The sequence below is a fragment of the Macadamia integrifolia genome, unplaced genomic scaffold, assembly GCF_013358625.1.
Source record: "Macadamia integrifolia cultivar HAES 741 unplaced genomic scaffold, SCU_Mint_v3 scaffold2856, whole genome shotgun sequence".
In the NCBI taxonomy this organism is placed as follows: Eukaryota; Viridiplantae; Streptophyta; class Magnoliopsida; order Proteales; family Proteaceae; genus Macadamia; species Macadamia integrifolia.
In genome coordinates this window covers 1-11,052 of record NW_024869010.1, presented here as the reverse complement: position 1 = coordinate 11,052, position 11,052 = coordinate 1, and the positions used below count along the sequence as shown (strand labels likewise).

Below are 11,052 nucleotides of genomic sequence, written 5' to 3'. Positions count from 1 at the left end.
AAACGGCCATCAGTCAGAAAATCTGAATCCGCTCGAAACATGAACAAACTCTATTATTGTTGCTCGGAGTTCCCAGAAGGTGATTGTGGCTTCTTTTGCTGGTGTGTTCTTGTGGATGCACCAAATGAATGTAATGTGACCAGAGGAATTACTCCAACAACTATAGATGCTGGTAATGTTCAAATAGAGCAACTAATGGAAGAGTTCAAAAAACTTGCTGAAGATTTCCGTAATTTGAAGGATACCCTTAATATGATGGGTCATATTGTAATAGCCTTATTAGTGTTGATTTTCATCTATTTTAGTGGATAAATTAAGTAGGAAAAATTGTATCGAGATAGACCATGTGATCTTTATTAATGCAAGGAAAATTTGGGTAGATCATGTGGTCCCTATCAATGAGGTTATTTGGGTCTCAGTATGCTTCAAGTGCATGTTTCAAAATTGATCCAATTCTTATCTATAATAACAACAAGATCTATCATTAACATCTCAACTTCCGTTCACATCCATAACAAGTTCCATCCATACTCATAACAACAAGATCAATTCATATTCATGACAAGAAGTCCAACTTCATTCAGAAAGACCTAAAAAAACTCAACCATAATTTCTTACATAAACAACCTATTCCACCAAGACTAAATAAAACAAGCTCCAAACAAGGGATTCCACATCCAATAGAATACCAACATATGCTCCACCAAGACCAAATGAAAACAAGTTCAACCAAGACAAAAATAAAACAAGGTCAACCAAGACTCCCATCCACAAATTCTAAAACATCCATAAAAGATTGATATTACAAAACATAATATCTATCAAATATGACTAACTCCATCATTCTTTAATTTTTCCTTCCACTCTCCTCTTTTTTACTAGCTCTCTTTGCTGCCATCAATGTTGTCTTCTTAGCCATTCTATCCCTTTGTCTTTCTTTAAAAGTGGGTTGACTTCCTGTAATTGTAGCTTGTGATCTGGTTACCATCTGTGAGCTGAGAGTTCCATCATGGTCAACATCAGAATTCTTCCTCTATACATGAAGTAATCAACACATAAACAGCAAGATTAATTAGTTTCAAGCAAACCATAACATCAATTATTATGCTTCAACCAAACCAAAACACTAAAGGTAAATTTAGTAGGTACTTAAAGTCATTATCTTCAAACCACCTCTTGGCCTAGAAGTGGTTTTTCATTATCACTTATATCTCTCTAGCAAGTCCTCTTATTATGTCCTTTTTTCTTGCATATCTCACACTGAACCATATAACCCTTCATTCTCCTTAGCTCTCCAGGTGCATCCTCACCAGGTTCCCTCTTCCTATTTTTTTTTAGGTCTACCTGGTAATCTCTTCAATGGTGAAGGTTGCCACACTTCATTGGCGTCACTGATATCTTCCAAAGTTGCCAGATCTGGAACTGGGTGAATCATCTCCTTATGTGACAACCGATATTTTTCTATACTGTAAAATGGGTCACAGTATTCTTCAACATCACCTCTTTTGAACCTAATGGCTGCTACAGCATGCTTGCAAGGGATTTCAGTTCCATCCCATGCCTTACAACAACATGTCTTGTTCAACAAATGTACAACCACTCTAGACCTCCCATCTATGACCTCAAACTCTTCATTTCCTGATGGAATTGCATTATAAAACCTTGCTTCATCTACTATCAAATCCAACTTCTTCCTAATACTTAGAGTTACCCTGCCTTCCATAGTTGTAGCTTTTTTATATCTTTTGTTAGCCTTTTCATCAACTTACATCTAAGTGCATCAACTAAAGTCAAGATAGGCTTACTCCTCAATTCCCCAGTCCAGTTGTTGAAAGACTTGGTCATGTTGTTCGTTATATGATCACTCTTGGCTCTTTTATCAAATGCATGCCTGCACCACATTGAAGGTTGGTTGTTCTTCACTAACCAATCATAAGTACTTATTGACCTCCGTAATTCTTTCCATTGCCTTGTTGTAGATGAACTCATTAGGTGCTTTGCATGCAATCCAAAATTGGGTCTTCAACAACAGTCCAGGGAATGATGCTTTGAAATTACTATACAGATGTCTGCAGTAGTTTCTGTGATGTGCTTCTGGGAATATGTCAGCTATAGCATCTGCAAGACCCTATAACAAGCATACAAATTTCCATTATTATAAAAAGGAACATTAATTTAATATTCTAAATAATAACCAAACAAGTTAAAGAATCTCACCTTCTGTTTGTTAGACATAAAGGTAAGACCTATGTCCAAGTCATCCAACATCAAAGCTGATTCCAAACAATGTAAGAAAAATACCCAACTATCCTTGTTCTCTACTTCAACAATACCGAAGGCCACTAGATATATTTCATTGTTCCCATCAACTAAGATTGCAGACAATAGCACACCTCCATACCTCCCCTTCAGATGACATCCATTTAGACCTATAAAGGGTCTACATCTATCTATAAATCCATTCTTGGAAGCTTGAAGACAAACAAATAATCTCTTGAATTGTGGATTCTTAGTGAAGTCATGTCTCTTATATGGTACCAGCTTGAACACAGTACCAGGGTTTATGTCTTCTTAGAAGATGACCATACATGGGCAATTTTGCATGAGACAAGTTATAGCAGGCAATAGTCTCTCCTCTTGCTATAGTACGAGCTCTATAGCACTACAAGTTGTGCTTCAAAACCATACTTTTGGTGCAACACTGAAATCATGGTTTTGACACTCATGTTTGGCTCTGCTTTAAGTATAGGTCCCAGCTTCTTTGCTATCCACTAGTATGTAATACTCTTATATTTTGTGGGTAGATTGGAGCATGTATGTGATGGACCTATTGACTTGATCTTGAAGTTTGCTTTATCCCTAGTGAGAGATGCATGTATTCTCCAATTGCAACCATCAGTAGCACACATAGCTGTAAAAATCTTGTCCTTTTTATATTTTGTCCTCAAAATCTCAAACCCTTCTTATATAACATAGTTCTGTAAATTTGCCTAGAAGTGGTCAACATTATAGAATATGTCCCCCTTTTCTAACTTCACTCTTGAATCTGAATCTATGTCTTGCTCTCAGTCATATGTGCCATGGTAATCATCAGAATTGTACCCTGACACATCTGAATCATCTAAAGTTTTCTCTACCTCTCCTAATTTACCATCACCATCCTCATTCTCAGTATTGGTATCACCACCCTCATCACAATCAGAAAAGCTTTCATCTGATTCAACATAATCCTTGTCACTGTCATCTTCACATTCATGATCACTATCATCCCCAGATGAATCATAAATGACATGAGGAGTCATCAACTCATCATTAATCTCAGTTCCCTTACTCTCAACAGTCGCAGTAGTATTGCTTTTAGCCCTTAGCAATATCTGAAGATGTACCACTTCCTCCAGCAGTTACAAAACTCCTACTAATAGTTGATACATTCTCTTTAAAGTTAGACCCTGCCTCTATATTAGAAGCACTCAAATTCTCTATCCTTACTGCACCAGGACCACAGTCAGCTGCACTGCTAGTAGCTTTACCAATATCACCACATCTTTTAACATTATGCTTACTAGGCCTAGAACTCCATTCAGTCACACTTGGAGTGTCATTGAGATGGCCCCTTTTTCTGAGTTCCAATCTGGGAATCACTGAACCATCATAGCCATTGATGGTGTAATCACCAATTGTGGTCTTACTTACAGTCAGACCATACACATATACTTTCATAGTAGTCCCAATATCATGCACAGTGAGCAATTTCAAGATAGACTGCTCATTAATCAAATCCATTTCATCAAGATTGGGTAATATACACTTCAATCTAAAATTAACTATATGGCCTACATGTGCATACTCTCTTATCACAGTGTTATATACATCAGAAACCATCTCAACCATAGAATACATATCCGGGTCCACTACTACCTCTTCTTGTCTTCCATTGTATATGTAACGTATTCGAAACAAAGTCTCCAGTGGTTAACTAACAAAATCTTGTATAGCACAATTGAGAAACAATACCAACTAGCATCAAAAGAAGGTATCAAATGCATACACAACTAGCCTAAATACCACAACCAAACAATAATTTATAGTGAAATCACACTTCAAATGAAATCTGTATCATTTACCCCATTTTATTAATTTGAGAATGAAATCTATGTCAAATGCATACACAAGTAGCTTAAACATCACAAATGAAATCTGTATGAATAGAAGTATGTATCATGTACCCCATTTCATAAATTTACCCCATTTCATCAATTTAAGAATGAGATCTGTATCAAATCCATACACAAGTAGCTTAAACATCACAACCAAACAATTTTCAGACCTAAGTAATCTCACATCAGAACCAAATAGAAGATCATAGCATAACCAAATCATGGTATAATATTAAGGAAGAAATGCAGGGCATGTGCAAGAGTACTCACAACTAACCAAAAATAGAGTGTGTACTAACACAGAGGATCGATAAAACCGTTGTTGTTGTTTGTAGGCTCAAACAACAGTAGGCTATGCACTAACACAGAGGATCGGAGGCTACTGCTACTACTGTTCGTAGGCTACGAAGAACAAATCCCCCCTTTCTTCTATTCACATCGCCGTCGCTGCTGTTCGTAGGCTATAAAGAACAAATCCAATTTCCAACTCATTGTCTGTTGGACTATGCTTGCCTTCAATGATTTCAGCCTTAAAACCCTAAATCGATCAGAGGAGAAACTTACCCCGTGGCTGAAATCACGAAATCGCATCGGAGGAGAAGGGGGTTTCACCTTTTATGCCCAAATCGATCGGAGGAGAATACTTCTGTGATGTGTTGAAATACCTAAATTGTGTCGGAGGAGAAGGGAGTTTCACTATCAAAGATGAAGGTGGAGAAGGGGTCATCATCTATTGCGTGGGAACTGAGTTTTTACCTCATAGAGGAAAAAGTCAAGTTTACCCTTGAAGGGTAAGTCAAGGGTAAACTTGACTTTTAAAAAAGTTCAATGGTGCCACATCATCACTTGATGCTTGGGAGCTGACGGAATGGATGTAAGAGACATTATTTCTTCAAAATAGTTGAAGGGTAAACTTGACTTTTAAAAACGTTCAACGGTGCCACGTCATTACTTGACGCTTGGGAGCTGACGGAATGGATGTAAGAGACATTATTTCTTCAAAATAGGGTATGCATTAGATATTGTTGACACTTTAGGGTGGTATATGCCATAAGTTTCAAAAATATGGCTGGTACAAGATAATTTTCCTTTTTTAAATTAAGGGAATCCTAACAAAAAAAAAAAAAAAACCACTCTTCAATTGATCAAATTTCAATCAAGCTTAGATTAAATTGATTGTTTGAGAATTTGAGAATCCAGATTGATTTCGCGACGTAAGAAAAAAAAATTAGAAGTATTCCCCCCACCCCCCCACCCCTTGGTGTTGAATTTCTTATTCACCCCAAAGAAAAATAATGTCACCTATAAATTAGGGGCGACCTGACCAAATGGATGAAGATTTATAGGATGATTTCAATGAAACATTTTATTAACAAATATTGCTTTCAAGATAGCACTTATGACAGAATTTTCATGGTGAATATTTCATACCATTTTACTCAAAGCTTTGGAATCCCAAGCCCACCTTCAAATTTAGGCTTGCAATTAAATAGTTTCCCATTTAATTCTTGTAGCTATGGAAGAGTTTATATCCCCTATCAAAATAAAGGTTATGCATCTACTAATCCATAAACGTAACCAATTAATTGGCCACCAATATAAATAATAAATAAAAAAAACATGAACAACCCGGGATGCTAGAGATGATATATTTTACAAGCTTCACCCTTTGTCTCATAGACAAAAGTTTTCCCTTCCATCCAAAATTATATAGGCCTTTATTTTATCAAGAAGAGGTAAAAGTGTTTCCTTTCGTGCTCTATCTTGGAAAATTTCCACCATTAAATACTGGGCCGGAAAATTAAAAAATATGCATCACCAATCATGGTTTCAAGTATTTGTATCATATTGGCTGTATCGGTCATATTGTATCAATATTGGCTAAGACCGCTTTGATCCTTGATCAAACCGAATCGGTTACACATATCATTTCAGGGGTAAAACAGTGAAAAAACATACTTTTCTGAAAAATAAGGAGCAAAAGTGACCGATACCCACTGATCCTCTCCAATACCAATCAAGATAGGATCGATACCAATAGGGACCAATACCAGTACCAATACCGAGAACTAAGTCCATACCAATTCACCAGGGATAGGACATCAGAGGACACATGCATGCACTTTCATACTATTGATCTAGCTAGCTAGGTTTAAGCACATCAAAGGTTTTGGATCACGATATATATATCCTCTGAATTGATGATTTTCTTCTTCTGATTCAACAAATAGGAAAGAAGGGATAGGCATCTCTGAGCCCATCCCAAATCTTATCTTTGGTGGCCCATGTGAAATTTGAAATTGTAATACAAATATAAAATGGTAAAAAGGAAGCGTCCATATGATACCCTGATATTCTTTTATTCCATGTGCTATGATATCTAGTGGACTAATCCAGCCCATTACGTGTGAGGGAAGGAAGCTAGAAGCAGACTTCTTGTACTTTTGTCCTGATCATATATCAAATTTTCGTCCCCATAGCAGTTTTTTGGACCCCATCTTTATAATAGCTGCACCCTCCTTTTATAATTGTCTCACTATAGTTACAACAACAAACAGGCAAGAGTGACCTCCCTAGTTGGCTATTTGGTAGATGTGTTCTACCAATGATGAGACATAATAGTCAAGGATAAGAATCTCAATCTCCAGTCACAAAACTGTGATATGGATTAGAAAAAAAAAAAAAAAAAAAGAAGGTTTTTTACGCAAAATTTGATATGCATGAGTAGTGAAATGATGGCGAGACCGAGATGGTGAAAGATAAAATTATTAAATCGTTAAAGAATTTTGTATTTCAATTGAGAATGTACTTAAGACATCATTGTGGATAAGTTCTATTTTTTTGTACATAGATAACGGCAGAAAACGATTTTTCAAGTTTCAAAGAATAGAAACAGATTTTTTGGTGTTTAATAGACCTATTTCTCGAATTGAGTAGGGTTGGGTAGATTCCTTGGATCGGTGTATGTTTTGTTGGGGAATTCGAACTTCAATCCCCATCAACGATTTAGTAATTGATTCATGACGGTCTGGAGAGAATTGGAAGAAATCCACAAAGGAATCGATGGATGTAGATTTTAGTCTTCCACTAGCAAAGCAAAAATTCGGTGTATTCCTTCTCATTTTCCTGGGGAATCTTCGAACTTTGGAAAGCCGCCAGGTAAGGTAAATGTTGGGTTGGGAGATGTAACTTTTGATCAGGGGTCCATCCATTTTTTGGCCCACAAGTTGTTCTAAGAAACGGAAAAACAACTCTGACTTGTTTCATCAAATCCATTTCTAAACATAGAAATAAACACAAATTTCTATTTATCTTTCAAAAAACAGGTGAAACGAAATAGGTTATCAAACAGTTTTAGAGTGTTTTTCTGTTTCTGAGTACAAAAACGTGGAAAAATACATTTCTGAAAACATTATCAAACGATGCCTTAAATGTATGAGATATCGTCGAAAGTGGTACCAATTTTCTAAAGTTCCTTATTTTTCTTTTCTCTATTCTTTAGTTGTTATATCCTTGTTGATATTCATGCCGAAAGTGGGGATGTGGCTTATTGATTTAGTTAGTTGTTTTAGATTTTTCCATTCTTTTGTGTTCATCATATCATTTCTTTTCTTATTAATATACATGATCTTTTAGTGGGAAAAAAAATTCTAGTCTTATTAGTTTTGTCTTGGCTCAACTCAAAACTGAAAAATTAATTTCGACCAAGATTTAGAACTATGATAACAATTAAACATGTTTCTCTCTTTCCTAAAAATAAAGCCTTTTAGTTCTTCACCACATCACCCAAGTATTCAACAACCCTTATTGGGTTTTCGTATATTCCCCAAAATACTTTTTCGTTACCACCCGATGAGCATCTAAAGCTCTGTGATCAACGGATTGCCCTTCAACGTGGGTTAAGGAAAACTCGACCTTTAATATTAATGATTTTTCCATAACAACAACTTGCTAATAGATTGGTATTAACATTATATATATGGGAATTCCATTGATATCATCAGAAAACCAACAACAGTTATATATATATATATATATATATATACTAGTAAAAATTACACGTGCAAATGCACGTGTGGCCATATGTTGAGGGTGAGAGGATTTGAAAGAGAGATAGAGTTTGAGATAGAAAAGGGGAGAGAGAGAGAGAGAGAGAGAGGTGTCCAACTCAAAATAAATAATATAACAAATGTTATCATCTATCAATGATGCACTTTTTTTCTTCCCTTTTTTTGGTTAAAGCAAAATAACTTTCATGGATCACAAATAAGCCGAATATGTGAATATGTATACATGGATATCAAAAATGTTATCCTGACTTTGGAGTGCATTCTACTTTAGTATGTGTTGTTTGTTTGACGCAATGTTCTTGGAATTGAAATTTATTTATTTTCAATGTTAGACAAGCTCAAAAGGAAATAATATCTTGAAAGGTGTATAGGGCATTATGAGTGGCACAATAATGCTTCGAGATGAAAACCAAATAGTGTCAGGAAAATGATTTGATTCATCATTCTTCAATATTGCAAATTAAAACCAAAATCATTCGTTTTGTAATTTTTTATTTAATATAAAGTATATAGTAGAAGGATAAGTATGTCATCAATATCAAGTATGCTAGCGGATAACACCAATAAGATCACATGATGAAGTATAATTCAGGAAGGATATAAGGGTCATTTCAGAAATAGACACAATGGGTGCTAACATACTTGATATCGGCAGCATACCCAACATTTTCCCAAAGTATATAGAATAATTTATAAAACTGAAATCATAAGAAAAATTACTACAATTCAAAACACAAACGGGTCATTAGGCTACTTTATAGGAAAACCTTGAGCAACATCATCGTACCTTCTTCTCCTTAAATTGCCATTGAAACAAGGGGTATCTAATTAGAGCATTATAAGGAGTTGCTGCAATGAGCACAAATATCAAAATAAGTAGTCAGATAAGATGGAAAAATATGGTTGAATCGGCTAAATAAGTATTCATAAAAAATCATTAGAAAAAAATAAAGTAACCTTCAATGCCTTTATAGTTGACAAGATCATGAGACCCTCAATGTATAAAAAAAAAAAAGTAATAGTCTATCCTACGAATTGAGAAATTCCATAGTATCTTCAACTTAAATATTGATAATGACAAAGAATTCTCAAAATATTTCATATTTCTGACATCTTTCACAGTGTCGACAAAGTCGCAGAGAAGTCTGACTTCCAATCATCGTTTCAAGAGTGGGTTATTCGTTGTTGCTCAGTGCTAGAGTTGTGCCAACATTGTTGCTCTCAAATATTAGAAATTGGATTCGGTCCAAGACAAGTCGAGTTAGTGTGGTAGTGAAGTGAACTAAGAAGAGAATTGCGAGAGAGAGAAGGGGAATTAGAAAATTTTCCATTTATCAGAAACAATGACAAAGGGATTTGAAAGAAATAATTCATATTTTTCACCGATTTCAGATTTAGATACTCACAGAAGTGTAAATCTATGGAAGCACTTTGGTAAACGACATGATATCACTTACATTGCATAAGATGAAAAGAAAAAGCTCTATTGCAATTGAAACTATCGACTCTTCGAACTCTCAATCAGTGATAAGGACCTGCAACAATTCCAATATTTTTAGAAAATTTTATTCTAAATACATAGGTAAACTAAGAAAATTGGAACTATAGGAACGAAAAGAAGTCCAAGAACAAAAGAACTATGAAAAAAGAAAAAACTATCAATGCATAGGTTTCGATTCAAACATGGTATATATTACATTAAAAACAACTTTAAGACCATCCATAAAAGCATTCAAAACATTGATACGGGTAAAGAAAATCTATCCTTCTTCCAATGTGTCATATCCATTAATATAAAAATTAATAAACACAAAAAAAGATTTATGAGGAGCAGAATCCATACCAAGACTATATTGCTCGAAGGTCCCAATAACAGGGTAGGGAGCCTTGGAAGTCCGATCCAATAGCCATGACTCTCTAATTGCCATGGAATTGGGTCAACTTCTTTCTTCACCCATTATAACACTGAAGAAATAAAAAATAAGCAGAAATTAAAAACAATCTAACATTTAGACTTGATATAAGTTGATAAAAACAAATTTAACACATTATCGAGAAATTTATAATTCCAATGTGTAATTTTTTTTTCTTACAAACCCCTTACCTTGCAGGAAAAATTAAAAATTTCTTGAGACATGGCGTACAAGGAGTCAAGAGAGGCAATAAAAAGCTTGCTACGCCTTATAAAAGTTGTAGAGAAACACTTCCAAAAAATAAAGGCTGCAATAAAAGGATTACAAAAAAAATGGAAGAAGGCATAAGAGAGGAGTTAACCCTGTAACCATCTAGGGAGTGTCTTTTTCCCACTCATGTTCTAGTTTAATTGTATGTTTTCTTCAAAAGTATCATTCTGAGGTCTAGCAGCTCTGAAAAGTATTTTGACCCAAAGTTATGAACAACATCACTAATAACTTCAATTTTAGGAAGGCCTTGGGAGGTAGGCACTTCAACATCCCTCTGACTGGATGCTTCTGTTTGATCTATTGGACCAAGATTTGAAACACTCACACCTTTGTCTGTTGGAGCTGAACGAGGGACATTACATAAAAACAAAGTAATCTCTTCACAGCTCTTAAAATGATTATTTGGTGATCTGAGAAGCAAAATACAAACATTAAATCAACAAGTTGAAACAGAACATAAGATACACATAGGATAGCATGACCAGAAAAATATTACCCATCAACAAATCATCCAAATTCCAAGCATCAAGCTCAAATGTTTCAAAGAAAGTGGCAGCATAAAATGGAGCATGAGTTGCATCCTATGATAGATTAACATATCTTGAGCCAAAGAAAATATTTAATGACTGCCACATCATATTG

The 11,052-nt window shown here is 35.1% G+C and overlaps 1 long non-coding RNA gene across 3 annotated transcripts; it reads right to left on the bottom strand.

Moving 5' to 3' along the window:
• Window positions 1-528: 528 nt before the first annotated feature.
• On the bottom strand, window positions 529-4,860 carry LOC122067344. Of its 3 annotated transcripts, XR_006136660.1 has the most exons (3): window positions 4,428-4,860; window positions 1,806-2,128; window positions 529-1,033 (listed from the first exon to the last, which is right to left on the bottom strand). It is a non-coding gene; the product is annotated as an uncharacterized LOC122067344 (long non-coding RNA). The 3 variants fall into 3 exon arrangements; XR_006136661.1 differs by lacking the exon at window positions 1,806-2,128; XR_006136659.1 differs by lacking the exon at window positions 1,806-2,128 and having other exon boundaries at window positions 529-995.
• Between the last annotated feature and the right edge of the window lie 6,192 nt (window positions 4,861-11,052).